Source organism: Hermetia illucens, chromosome 4 (assembly GCF_905115235.1).
Source record: "Hermetia illucens chromosome 4, iHerIll2.2.curated.20191125, whole genome shotgun sequence".
NCBI classification, from domain to species: domain Eukaryota; kingdom Metazoa; phylum Arthropoda; class Insecta; order Diptera; family Stratiomyidae; genus Hermetia; species Hermetia illucens.
The window spans coordinates 75,223,932-75,239,135 of NC_051852.1; positions in this window are offsets into that span (position 1 = coordinate 75,223,932).

Sequence of the window (15,204 nt, forward strand, 5' to 3'; positions counted from 1 at the left end):
TTGTCCAGCAGGCGAGAACAGTTGGTGCAAATGGCGCAAAGCGGAAGCTAAAGGAGAACTGGATAGTTTCCACCACGAGAAGGCACCTTTGACTGAAGGAGTTCACACAGTCATCAAACCAATCTACGAAGATTTGTCACGAGAAGATCTATTGAACAGATGTTTAGGAGCAGAGACCCAGAATAACAATGAGTCGTTAAATGCATTGATCTGGACTTTCGCTCCTAAACACCGTCATTCTGGAGCCAAGGTCGTAGAAATAGCCACTTTTCTGGCTGTAATTATTTTCAATGAAGGATTCAATGGCATTCTCAAAATCCTAGTGACAATGGGATGTCAAGTGACCGACCGCCGTAATGAAGCGCGAATTTGGCGGTCCGAACGACGATCGACTGACCTCGCTAAAGGAGCCAGAATTGAAACCAGAGAGCAACAATCGGTCCTACAAGACTTTTTTGAAGAAACGGAGGGTGCTCTCTATGGACCAGGTATAGCAGATTAATGGGGAGTTAAAATTTTACTGTTGATAATCACATTTAAGTTTTCAAATGCGTTTTTCTCGAAACTGGGTCTTGAAAATCGGCTGCCACCATAGCTCAAAATCTATCCAACCAAATTCTTTGAAATTTTCACGACTTCTTTAATACATATTTCTACGGTCCGCAAACTAGGATAATTGCAATCGGATTGGTAGTTTTTTTTTATTCATAAAAAATGCCGTAAAAAAACACCTAAATCCCAAAAATTTATTTTAAAAGCCCACCAAAAATTTACCTTTTAATATTTTCTAATTATCCTAGTTTGCGGACCGTGAAATATTGTTCACATTAAAATGCCGTTTAGTTTTTTTCCTAAGATGAACACAGCGCCCTCCAGCGTGGCAGCAGAAAAACACCTTTTTTTGGAGATGGGTGCATAAATTAACACGTATTCCGAAAACTAGCTACAATATGAAACTGACAAATTTATCACATATACTAGAGATATCAATAAACATATGGCGAAAAAATCACGTTTCTATCTTTATCCAGTCCTTCAAAATAATTTTTCAAAGAAAAGCAAAAAAACGGCCTTCACACGGGATGATCCCCTTAAGGTTTATAATAACATTTTCCTGAGATTTTTTCGATTGACTAAAATTTAGCTTTTTACGACCGATTTAGGCTAATTTTTAATTCAGATTGAAGGCATTTTACTAGAAATCAATACTTTCAAAAAATCCTACGTAAGTTATTAGGGTCTCATGAATATTTAAAGATTTTAGGATTATGTTCGGTGTACTTGCTATTTTGTAAATTTTATTAATCATACAAGTAACACTTATCTACACAATTCTACAATTTTCCCTCAATTTGTTTGAAAACATAACAGTTATGAATGTTTGAATAAGCATGTACTAAAGGTTATTAATGAGTAAAGCGATAAAAATTTAATTGGTAAGCGAAATTTTCCCACCTATTAGTGAGTATAATAGCTTTGAAATGCAATAATTTATTTCACAATTCATGACGTGCGAACGAACGGGGGCCACTTCATTCATTTTTACTCATTGTTAACAAATTCTATTCGGTTTGATGAGGTCCAACTTTGTAATGCTGGAAATAGAACGTGGTTAGATTATTATGATTACTCACGAAAACCTAGAAAATAATATCGTCATAACATTTATGTTACATCCACTGCAATGCCATGGTCTTGGCTCAAAAGTCTTTTGACACAATAAGTGGATGTGACAAATATTGAGGGCAATCTTGATAAGTGCGTTCGGGAGCAGCAAGGTTACAAAAATATTCCCCAACATATTCCATTGACATTCTGAAATATAAACTTGAATTTGGAGTCTTTGGCCCTGACTCTTTAATCGAAACTCATTACGATCTTATAAGTGATTTAACAATTACAATATCTACTAAAAATATAAAGAGCAAGTTTTTTCACAAATGACTGCTTCCATGCTTTCATATTTGCTAATTGCTGAAAATTTTATGTTTATATCTTTACCTACGAATACTGTTCCCTGGTTCAGTTTTGCAATTCATTGCACAATGAATACTACTTATTATTGAATATATTTTCGAATTTGATGATTCAATTTCACCCTATTTGGCCACGCTTTAGTAATGCTTTAGGACAAATTTGACCCAGAATAGAAAAAGTAATATCGGGCTTCGATAGTGAGTCTTATTAACCTAAAAATCATGTTCACGCGTTTTTTTAAGGATTTAAGGTATTAGTAATCCAAATTTGTTACTTTAACACAACAAACAAGCCGGGAGACCAGAAACTGGATGCTTCTGCTATGAAAAACCACAAATATCCAGTTCTTTTGATATTGTTGCAACCGCAACTTATCCTTACACGTGCAACTTGGTGCCGCTTGCAACTTGACTGACAACCAGGTTGCCCGTGCGTGCATGGTATTACCGCATATTAGTGCATACACATGCAGGGTGTTCTGAAGTTAAAAATCAAGTGGCGAATGTCTGATAGGCAAACTTATAAAGCGGCTTCAGACGCTTATCACTTGCCGCAAACTCCAAACCTTCAACAAATATTTACTTTGATTTTGCGTCTTAACATCGCCTTCGTGTAAAAGTGCATTACATTAGCCACAGGCATGCAACCGCCAACAAGTGCTTGCAACTAAGCGGAACACTCTGTCCATACGTTTGCACTTGAGACTTTTTGTTAACGCTTGGTAAATATGTGGAGATCGCTTAACAGTTCTGGTACTTGGTTAAGTTCCAATAGCCTTTTTTTGGGAGGAAACCTAGACGAAAATTTTAAGTATTGTTATCACAATTTTTCGAATTCCTTTTTAACGTTTTTTGTGAAACAAAACCTTATTAGAATCGAGTCGATGTCTGTTTGTCTTTTTTTTTATTTTTTTTTTTTTTATGGATGGAGGTATAAATCTTAGAAAAGCACTGCCGCGCCAGGTTGCAGCAGCTTGTGGGATTCTCAACCACTGCAACCACCCCCACTTTCTCCTTCTTCCTTCCCCGCGGAACCGCCGTAAAGCATTAATTCGCGGGGTGGACTGCGCTTTAAGCGTCCAAGTCTTCCGTTCTTTGCGTGCTCCTTGCGTGCTTCTATTTTCCAAGTTGCTCCTGTACTCCTTTGATTGCAGAGTTCACCGTACACCAATTTTCCTCCGACTTCAACATTTCTCCGATGATGTTCTGCGGGCTTAGGTTGGTTTTCAGAGAGTCTTCTAGAATCTCTCTCTAAGAAAAATCGTGGACAGTGGAACATAACATGCTCCAGGTCCTCAGGTGTATAATCACATTAAGCCAAAAAGGAGAATCATCCATCCCTACCCAGGTGCAGATACTTTCTGTAATCACCATCTCCTGACAGGAATTGAGTCAGATGGTAGTTAATCTTGCTGTGTCGCCGCTGGATCCACCCTTCAATACGGGGAATCAGAGTGTGTATCCAGCGACCCCTCTGCGTGCCACTTCTCCAGCGACTCTCGCCTCTCCTCCTTTCGGTATTCTGCATCCTTTTCAGGAGGATTCATTCTCCTTTTTTCGTACAGGCAGCGTGTCTCGCTTGCCAGAATGTCTACTGGGATCATTCCCGCAATAACACACGCTGCGACGCCTAATATTGTTCTGAAAGCACTGTACACCCTTAGCGTTACTAAGCAGTAAGTCATATTTACCCTCCTCCGATTACTCTAACACGCAAGTGCTTCCTCCCAAACTGGTGCTGCGTATAATAGCGTGGAGCGAGCCACAAGTAATCTGCGACTGTATCTTGGGCTTCCAATGTTAGGCATCATCCATGCTAATGGACTATGCCGCTTTCTCAGAGGCATAGTCCAAGTGTTCCTTGAAATTGATTTTAGCGTCAATCATCACCCCTAGGTATTTGACAACCGGTTTCGCAGTGATGATGTAACCACCAACACGAATATTAACCGTATTCATCTTCCTACGGTTGGTAATCAAGATCGCGTCCGTCTTTTGTTCCGCAAGGTGAAGCTGAACCATCTCCAGCAACGCTTTTATGGCACTAATGGTTTCGTTAGCATACATTTCAACGTCTTCAGGTTGTTTCGCGACGACAACCACAGCCAGAACAGCTGCGAAATCGATTATCGTGGCCTCCTTTGTCACGGAAAGGACAAGGACCCTATTGTACTTGACGTTCCACAGGAGAGGACCCAACACTGAGCCCCGTGGTATTCCTGCAGTGATGGTGTACTGTTTGGATCCCTAGTCCGTGTCGTACCACAGTGTCCTCTCCGAAAGGTAACTGCCGAGGAGCTTAGTCAAATAACTAGGGACATCCGGTTTAGCCAGTGAGCTTTTTATCCACTCAATTGAATGCATTTTTGATGTCTAACGTCACCATGGCACGGCATTTTTTAGACGACATCGCGTCTCGAGCCAGCTTCAAAACAACGTCTACGGCGTCGATCGTTGAGTGGGCTTGACGAAATCCAAACTGTCGCTCCGATAGTCCATCCTTATATTCAATTATAGGGAGCAGTCTATTGTAGATGACCTTTTCGAGCATCTTTACTACCGTGTCGATGAGGCAAATCGGTCGGTATGATGTGATGGGTGTCCTGGCTGCTTATTTCGGTTCGAGAGCAAAACTAGTTTTTGCCTCTTCCACCGGTCAGGGAAAGCTCCCTCGACCATGCATGTTTCAAAAACGCTGATAAACCAGTCGGGTCTGGTCTTAACAGCGAGTTTAAGAGCTATATTGGGAACAGCGTCCAGACCGGGTGTTTTGCTATCACCAATTCTCCGACAAATTTGCGCCAGTTCGTCCTCAGTTACCGCAGGTATGGTGTAGACGCCTAATGTTTGCTTATGTTGATTACATTCGCCTTTATTCGGGGGGGAAGAGCGCCATTACGATATAGAGCAGAAGATGTGGGCAGGTTAGTTGTGGTGTTCGCCCTCTGATCTTCTTCATAACCATCTTATACGCTGTTGCCCAGAGGCTTTGGTCTGCCTCTGGGCAAAGTTCCTTGAAGCATTGTCGCTTGCTAGTCCGTATAGCCTGATTAAGCCTACTTCGAAAGATCACATACCCTTGCCGTTTCTCGTCGAAGTCCGGTCTTCCTCTAGATCGTTGGCAGATCCTTCTAGCTCGAAAACATGCATCCCGTAAATCCGCGATCTTTTCATTCTACCAATAGTTTGAGCGCCTTTTTGCGAGAACTCGCCGCTTCGGCATAGCAGCCTCGCATGCTCTCGTTATGCGTCCCATCATTTGCTCTACCTTTTCTGTAGCCGCACCGCCGGGATTTTGGCTTCGCAATAGCATCTCGTGTCCGGATAGCTGAGTGGTTAGAGCCCAAGGCTATCGTACGGAAGGTCGCGGTTCAAATCTCACTGGTGGCAGTCGACTCAGCTGTGAATGAGTACCTGAGTCAAATCAATGAATGAAGTGCTCTAACACACTTCAAGTCCCTGATCCAATGTGGATTGTTGCGCCAACGGTTATTTTTATTAGTAGCATGTCGATAAATGCATCCTCTTCAAACTTTTTCACGGACCAGCCCTCTTGCCCAACTCCGCGGGAAGGCACATCGCCGCATGGCCCATATCCGATCTCGTCTCTTTACTCTTCTTTTCAAGCTTACCGCCCTTTGGATTTTGAGGGGGTGTCACTTAAGTTGCCTGGGTGACGCTTAATTTCTTCGAGGCGTTTTTTTTTACCTTGGCACTATTGTATAGTACAGGAATGGTACGGGCTATGTTTTTGATGACCTGGTGCACATTCTGTTTGTCCTTAATAAATTCAGACAATTCTACTATTTTATCTTCGAGTAGGGCAAACGATGATTCGTCAAGATTCTGATATTCCTCTGCTTGGTTTTCCCACTGGGTACTTCTGTATTTATTAGCCTTTCGGGAGTTTTCCTGATTTTCTTCCTTCATCAGCGTTGATTTCGGAGGAGATCGCACGATCGGCGAGCTCATCTTAAATGGATCAAACACTAAGTCCTGCGGCATGTTCCGGTCAGGTGTAGTCACCTCACTACCCACTACCAGTTTGTGGGACATCTTTTCGTGTATTTTGAACAGGCGTTCTCGGGTGTGATGCACTCCGTTTAAATGCCTCTTTCTCCAGGCTACTTGTAGTATTCGATGCAACGGTGGCGAAGGTGGGTGCTTTTTCCCACCTACCCGACCTTCCCATGCACGCACACCTCCAAATGAGTACATGTGCATATTCCTACGCATCCGCCGAAGCATTCTCTTATCCGCACGAAGGGACGCGCCTGATGGACTGTCTGTCTGTCACACCCGATTCATTCGGAAACGGCTGGACCAATTGTCACGAAAATTGGTGAGAGTATGTGATCTGTTGTTTCTTTTACATACAGCAAGTAGCGCCATTTGCGTTAAGTTTAAGGGGGGGTTCCCCATACATGTGAATGGAGGATGCACAATTTTTTTTCATAAAATGTGCCATGTGGAGCATCAAATAAAAGGGCTCAGTTAGTACTTTCCGAAACTGGTCCCATATTTGATGAAGTGGGGGCCAAAAATATTACCTCCAAAAAGTGTAACACGTCTTGTTCTCAGAACCTATCCAACCGAAAAATCTGAAAAAATCTCAGTGGTGCATCTTTACGAAATCTAGGCCTCACAATACATCCGGTTCCGATATCTGCACAAATAAAGTTAATAATAGTATATTTCCACATTTTAGAAATTCACTCAAACAGCCCCTTATGTCCATCTCTGAAGTACAAAATTCCATATGGGAATAAGGGATAACATAATGCACAATTTGCCAAGTTTGAAAAAAATCCAACTATTATTAACAAATTTATTGGGGGTGAACTTTATCATTTTTCGTGAATTTCGTGCATTCTACACGTGTATGACGTCACCATTACATATCAATTTGTCAATACCACGACGAAGTAAGTTCATATGAATGGGGTCCCAAAGAATTATTTTGTTTTAGTTTTTTAGTCATTTTTATATAAATATCGATTGCTCCTAACAGACATGTGTGTATGTAGGTATATGCGTGCTAATGAAGTGCGGTTAGTTAATACAGACAGATATAGTTGTACATTAAACTAGCCGTATTTAATATACGTACTATATATGTACACACGTATGCTTTTGTGCACGAAGTAAATCGGAAATATGAGTACGATCAATTTAGCTACATGCATATGTATATGTAATTTGTTTGTTTAGGGGGAGGATAATATCTGTGGCTGTATTATGTACATATGTCTCGTAGTTTGGAAAAATATGAAGGTTTATGTTGGATTTGTAGCTATATACGGATAGAAAAATGTGCGTTGAAGTTTCTTACATAAGATGAACGCAAAACTTTTATACCCGAAGGGCGAACTTCCGGTATTCTGACTTGTTTTTATTAAGGTTTTGTGTAAAACAAAACCTTATTAAAATCGATTCAATGTCCGTCTGTCTGTCTGTCTGTCACACGCATTTTTTTAATCTCGAATAACCACGCTGTTGACCGCAGTTACTTACTCAACTAGAAATATTGTTAGTCCATTTCAAAAAACAAGTCGAAAACTAGAAGCTCGTCGTTTTAGGTATGCGAGGTTTTATGTATTTTCGAAGCAAGCATATTTGAGTGCACCTAGTTCAAAATAATATATATATATTTAGTATGTCAGACTATTCACTTTAGTGTGATATTGACAATCAATCTTAGATTGCAGTAAATTTGCACAAAAAAGACAACTTTGGCTTATTATAACTTTATCAGTAATTATGCGATTCCCGCCAAACTAGGCAGTATTATGCGCAATGTCATAGTCTCTTTTACTGCAAAACATGATCATCTTCCAGTCAATACCTTAGATATAGTGACAATAAATATATACATTGCCATCTGCTCTGCCCATAAACGCAAATAAGGAGAGTGGGATGACCCATTAGACGGAGAACCTGGGTTTTATTGGTGTTTATCTTCAGTCCAACTCTACTTGCCTCTTTTCTTAAATTCGGAGCCATTGAGCCAAGATCCATACCCCGGTGAGAGAGCAAACAGATCTCATCAGCGTAGTCGAGGTGTTTGTGTTTGCATTGAACTTCCTCAAGTTCTCCGAACAAGGCAGTATGAAGAAAGTTACCGATAACAAGAAGAAATAATATCGATGACAAGATGCAACCTTAGCGGATTCCGCGTTGGACCTTAAGAGAAGAACGTTATCATTGGTACGGCCACAAATATATTTGGCCCCAGTTGCAAACCAAGTCGATACGATTAGTTCGACGATGAATGTGGCAATGCAATGGAGGAACGCTGCATCCTCAAAAAACGCGGCATGTGCAGAGATCTATTACGAACTGCGTCGAGTTGAGAAGCGAATCCACAGACAAAAAAAGGAAGCCTGTTAGAATCAACAATCTGTGAACTCGAGAAGTATAGGAAGCTACCGTAACAGGCGCAGACGTTTTACCAACAAGTCACCAGGATGAAGCCTTATACACTTTATACAGAATGGACATATTGGGGCGATGGGTTGAGTAGTTTGATGAACTGCTCAACAACCAAGATATTATTGGAGATCCCGCCAACTGAAAACGACGAACAAAAGTTGCCATCAACAATAATGGAAGAAACAGCTCCAGCAATTCATCGGCTTAAAAATCATAAGCTGCCAGGAGCCGGAATTGCAGTCGGATTGGTTAAATATGAAGGAAATACCAGATTTTCTCTCTGCAGCTAGCAATGGAAAACTGTTGGAATATGGCCATTAGTTGTACCATCATTTCACCGATAGGCCGCCTGTGATAACATAGGTAGGGTAAAACTCCCCACAGCCATGAGAGAATACAATATGCTGACGAAATTTGTAAGACTGACTAGGTTGACCCTGACAAATATGCGACGCCAAATGAAAGCAGCAGGATCACTCTCGGGACCACTCAACAACTACAACAGTCTAAGACAAATTGATGCCCCATTATGCAACATCTTTAATGTGGTCCGGGAAAAAGTGACCTGCGATGCTGATGTGAGTGCCCGGGGTACCATACTCTGTCGACCCAACTACTGGTCTAATATTATGGGAAGAACAACCAGTAATAAGAACGAAGACTGGTTAAATTTCAGGAACTCACAGCGTGAATATAAGAGGCTCGTTAGGTGTTCGAAACGAGACTCCTTTAGAGCGTACTGTGATGAACTGGAAGGCGAAAGAGAGACTTCAAGGCTGTGCAGAGTCCTCAAAAGGGATGAGTCGGCCAAGTTGGACTCTCTGGGAGTACACCTCCCTGGAGAACAGGTGAGCGAAGTGGTAAGGGGAGAGTTGATGGTTCTTGCAACCCCTTCAACACACAAGTGCTGCAAGGGGAACTGGAACACTGCGAAATCGGTTGTTACCCATGAGAAGGTGAGAGCTGCCATACTATCCTTTGAACATTTCAAAGCACCTGGCATCGATGGCATCTATCCGGCAATGCTAAAGGAGGGTATGGAGCACTTAGAGCGACCTTTAAGAAATATTTTTCTAGGATGTCTTGCTCTGGGCTACGTGCCTTTCTCTTGGCAAAAGGTGAAGGTAGTCTTCATACCGAAACCTGGGAAAGATTAATATTCTAATCCAAAGAATTTCAGATAGATCAGCTTGACTTTATTCTTGCTGAAAAGTTTGGAGAGACTGGTGGAGCGTCACATTCGTGAAAACGTGCTTAGGTCGCACCCATTTAATGAAAACTAACATGCTTATCAGCATGGAAAGTCCTGTGAGTCTACTCTTCATTCTTTGGTCACAAAGATAGAGGATGCAACTTTGAATGGTGGGTACGCCAGCTTATGCTGATGACGTGGCTGTGCTTGCTGTTGATCGGGATCTTGGAACGGTGTGTAGGAATATACAACGTGCCGTTGATTTGATAGACAGTTGGTGCCTCAGACATGGTCTTTCAGTTAATCCAAATAAAACCACAATAGTATTATTCACAAAAAGCAGAAACGATGGAACGGGCCCTCACAGCTTATGGGCTGTGCAGACGGACCTTTGCCTCGACATGGGGCCTCATGTGGTAATGTGGATATACGTTACCATCATTAGGCCGATGTTCGCATATGCATCCGTAGTGTGGTGGGTTAAGGTAAGACAAAAAGGTTTTCGCCGTAAACTAGCCGCACTGCGCATCGCAATCTGCAGTGATAGCCAAGCTGCATTGAGGGCGTTAAGTAGTCCTTTGATCACCTCGAAAATCGTTCAGGAATGCAGAAACCGTTTGAACTCTATCTATTCAATACGGTGGAATTGAATCCAGAGTAGTACCTGGTGACTGTGGCGTAGAGGGAAAGGAAATCTCGGATGCTTTAGCGAAAGAAGGATCAATCTCCCCTATGCTGGGACCGGAACCAGCAATTGTATCCGTAGCATTGGCAGCAGTATCAGTAGCATTGGCTAAGTCTGTTTTCAGAAACTGGGAACAAGCTTCCCACAATGACACGTGGCAGAGCCTAAATCCTGCTCGACACACCAAACTTTTCCTGCCAGAACCGAACATGCGTACTGCGAAATTTTTCCTGTCGAAAAGCGAGAGGATTTGCAGGTGTATTGTGGGCATTCTGACATGCCATAATTCATTAGCTGGACATATGTTCAGAATAGGAATTAGTCAAGATGATACGTGTCCCTCCTGTAATGAGGAAGCGGAATCCACGAAGCATTTCCTATGTGAATACCGCGCCTATGGACGCATCAGACATCAGATCTTCGGTGCCGATGTTCTCCAGTTGCGACGGGTAACATCACGTTCACTAACGGAAATCCTGCAATACGTTAACGAATCCGGAATATTCCTTTAGACGGGGGTGGCGAGTACAATGGGCCAACACGGGTTGAATGCTCAGAAGCTGTATCTTCTCCCCCATCACACACACTCTTACGCACCCGAGGTGGTTAATCTACCTTCATCCAGATCGAGCAGGCGGCAATTAGCGCGAGATCTTGGGTTACATGTTAATGATGACGACGAAGACGAAGTATATAGTGGCAATGTCAGCACAAAAAAAGCTAACAAATTAAAATCACACTGGTCACATTTGAATAATAAAGAGAGGAGAATGCAACTTTAAGGCCGTTGATAATTTCTCCCCTCTAGGGTTGAAAATTACAACCGATAACAGCTACGACGATGAACTCCGCGCACGGTTGTTTACAACCAATTTCAGCGTACGAGAACTCCCTCGAAGCGTCTCAACACTGGGTTAAAGCCAGCCACACTTCATGTATTTCTCGGAGACCTGTGTTCTTAGCAACAAAAATTACGAACTCTTGGCCGTGTTCCAGTAAAGAATCCTTCGAAGAATTGTTGAACTCCACTACGAGGATCGACGATTCTGGTATGCTTTACGACAACACTTAGTGCCAGAAGAACTCGTGCGCTGAGTTCAATTGCTCTACCACGATCCGAAAAGTAAAGTTCGAAGTATAGCGGGTTTGTTCTTGTTATGGACACCGTCACACGGGACATCCAACGTCCAGCGCCCTACACACAACTTTATGCAGATGATGTTTTCCTATCATCTGATAGCAAAAATGATCTCGAGCAACTTGTCCAAAAATAGACTAATCGCCTCATGCAACACGGTCTCAGAGTGAATCTAAACAAAACTGGGTTTTTGACGATCGATCCCCATGAAACAGACAGAATCACTGTCAGCGGCAGTGATCTGCCCAGAACTGGGCGACTTAAATACTTCGGGTCAACACTACCAGCCATGCGTTATGAAATTACTTCACGCATTAACGCAACCTGGATGAAGTGGCGTTCCACAACTGGCGTTCTTTGTGATCAACGTATCAACGAACGTCTCAAATCTAAAATTTACCGCAATGTCGTCCGTCCTGTCGCCCTCTATGGTTCTGAGTGTCGGTTGACTATAAAAGACAATGAACGGCGTCTTGCGGTAATGGGGACGAAGATGTTACGTTGGACTGGTGGCGTGACACGTTTTGATCACATCCGAGATGAGGATATCCGCGACTGTTATGGGATTGCACCGATCGTGGAAAAAATTGCGAGAGAAGCATCATCGATGGTCACGCAAATCGTGCTAACGAGAATTCACTTGCCAAAATTGGTGTGAACATCGAAGTCAATGGTAAACGATGGATAGAAATTTAAAAGGATCGAGATTGTACGCAGATCAGGCATTCGATAGAGCCAAATGGCGAAACCGATCACGACGAGCCGACCCCGCTTGTGAACGCTGTTTGCGGATAAAATTCAGCTCAATAGCTTTCGGTGGGCGGGCCACTTAATCATCAACTTCAAATTTGACATGCTTTTTATTGAGACTTTAAAATTAAAACACACAGGCACATAAATTTGGAAATAAAAGTTAAATTGGCAATTTCAAAAGGGTTTGAACCTTACATACTCGGTTTTTGGCGTACTTCTTAATGGAAAGCCTTTTGTCCTTCATTATATGTTTATAACAAGCCGGGAAATCGGAAGCTGGACGTTTCAGGTATGAAAGGTTTTGTGTATTTTTTTTTTATAAAAACCTTTGCGTGGACATTTGCCCCATTAGTAGCTAGCACGTAATATATTATGTGAGAATACCCATTTTCATGTGAAACTAACATTCAAAGTCTTGAATTTGCATAGAAACGACAACTTTGACCAATTATAACTGTGTTACTATGGTATTCGTCAGATTTTGCAGTTCTTCTGATCGCTCGTAAGCTATATAAGACGAGGAAATATACATACTTGCTCCGCCTGTTCCGGTTTGACCACGACTAGGTCGCTGGAACTCAGGTCAGAACACAGAAAAGCGTGCAGAGTCTTCCTTGCGAGAATACATGCTCTTGGTCTGTCCTGATCATCGTCTCCCGTGCTGTGGAATAAATCAAAATATTTGCTTTGGAGCCCTTTGATGGTTCGGTCGCCTCCGACCCAGGGCTCCTGTATTAGTGCGATGTCGATGTCTTCCTTTATGAGGAGTCGTCCATGGGAATCCTGGGGTTTTGAAGGTGCAGGGATGGGACGAGCTTGTTCTTATTCATGCAGATTTTCGGCAACCAGATGCGAGCGACCGGTCTCCAGCGAATCTCGTCGTAAGAGATGACGTTGAACTTTACGCTCTCCAAAGCGTCGCTGATCTTAGCGACGCAAGAACCGAAAAAGTCCCTACAGAATTGGTCTTCGGAAGCTTTAACGTGGAACCCACGGACCACCTGAGAGGAATCAAAGCAGGGGATGACTGCCGTGTGTTTGCCTTCGTTGTCCAGGAGATGTTCACCCGCTCTTCTTCTATTGTGGTTTTTTGTATTTTTAAAATTAAGTCCAAGTAAAGAAAGCTGTGAAGAAGTAATTTTTGTTATTTTATCCGATTTTTCTGGAATTTTAACATACAAAATGTATTATTTTTTTGAAAAACCTTTCTTTTACTATATATAAGACAGTAAGTCTTTAGTACTACTACGACAAAATTATGGTAACATCATTTTATTCTAATTAGTCAATTAGCAGCAGTTAGAAAATGTGAAATGTACGCCAAAAAGGAAAATCACTGAATTCTCCCCAGTAACGAAAAAATTTATTTTCAACGGATAAAAAGATATAGGCCATACCTTACGAATGAAACTTTAAACATGACTGTATTCTGCGTGTTTTCATTTAAATTTGTTATAAAAATGTCCGAAATGCCACCCTCCAATTTTTTCCGATTGAGAATAGCGTGGTCCTAAACTAGTCATCTATTTAATGGCGGGCCGCGTTAGTTTTGAGGAGTACCTCACTATTTTAAAAATAACATAGCTGTTGTCTAGGTTGTGACCAACCAATGGTGCAATTTAATGGTTTTCGGTTAGTATAAGTCAAATGCTTGTTGAGTTTTTGAATTCGTATATAGGAAGCCAATAACATTTATAACCGCTTTCGGTCAGGGAGCGTCTGTTGAGTTTGCTTCTGCGCTGGCGAACGAAATTGCATGTATTACGGTCTTTTGAAAAATTTCGTTGCCGAGCGTTCATCGCGAATTCATAAATAGTATGGAGCCAATGGGATGTACTATATTCTTTTGGGAGCGTTTTCAGATTTACCTCCGAAGCAGCAGCATTTGTTGCTGATGAATCGTCTGATGTATTGGCCTGATCGAATGAACAATGTTTTTTCAGATTTTACGGTTCGGTATTTTCCGAAAATGAGTCCTGTCTCGCTTCAACCTTACACATTTTGACTCCTTACCTGCCCATTGCGCAATTTATGTCGAAACTAAAATCTGCTTGTGAAAGTACTAATTAAAACTTATCATTTGTTACCCCTCACGGATACATGAGGAGACAAATATGTTAAAAATTCAAGCTATTATTAATAAAACATAACCTCTAAGCAATAAACAAATCCCGAAAGCGGAAGCTAAGCGCTTTAGGTATGAAAGGTTTGTGCTTATACATTTAGTTTGCCACTTTAGTATGATACTGACATTGAAATTCTAAGAATACAAGAAATTTACACAAAAGTGACAAATTTGACCTTAGTAATAGTACGATTTCCACCAAACTGTATCGTGTTCTATACTATACCTTATGTTACTGCAAAAGTTGATAATTCTAGGATAAAATTAAGAGGGGTTCCTAGTCAATTTCTAATTGCAATAAATATGGTAATATATTATTATTAACTGTATTTAAACCGGTATCGGTGTGGGGAGTATTTTGAGAACTATGTTAACTACCTAGGCACTATGTTGACTACCATATTTCTTTTCAGATATTTGGGTTGTGTAGTTTTTGAGAACGGGTCCTTGAAGTAACTGACCCTTTTCGGACTCCCGCACTCCTCTTCTTTAGAATAGGATTCACAGGCCTCACCTTTGTTCCAAATTTCGTATCGACAGGAGCAACCGTTTTTGAGATAAAAGGTGTAGGAGACAAACATACAGACAGCTTCTTGGAAATCCGGCTATTAGCATCAAAGTTCTTGGAGTTCCAAATTGCCAATTTCGGCTAAATTTACTGCATTTTTAAGGGAGAGATACCTGTAACCAATTTCGGAAACGCTGATTTTTTTTTTCATTGAAATATGTTGGTTATCTTTCGGAGAATAAACTCTGAAAATTTTAAATCGAAATTCAAAATAATATTGAAGTTGTTTTTTCGATCTCGCTTTTGGGGGCTTATATAACTCTTTATCAATTACATCCACCAATCGCAGGCAAAATCACATTTTATTAGTTGCAGACAACACCACATTCATCACT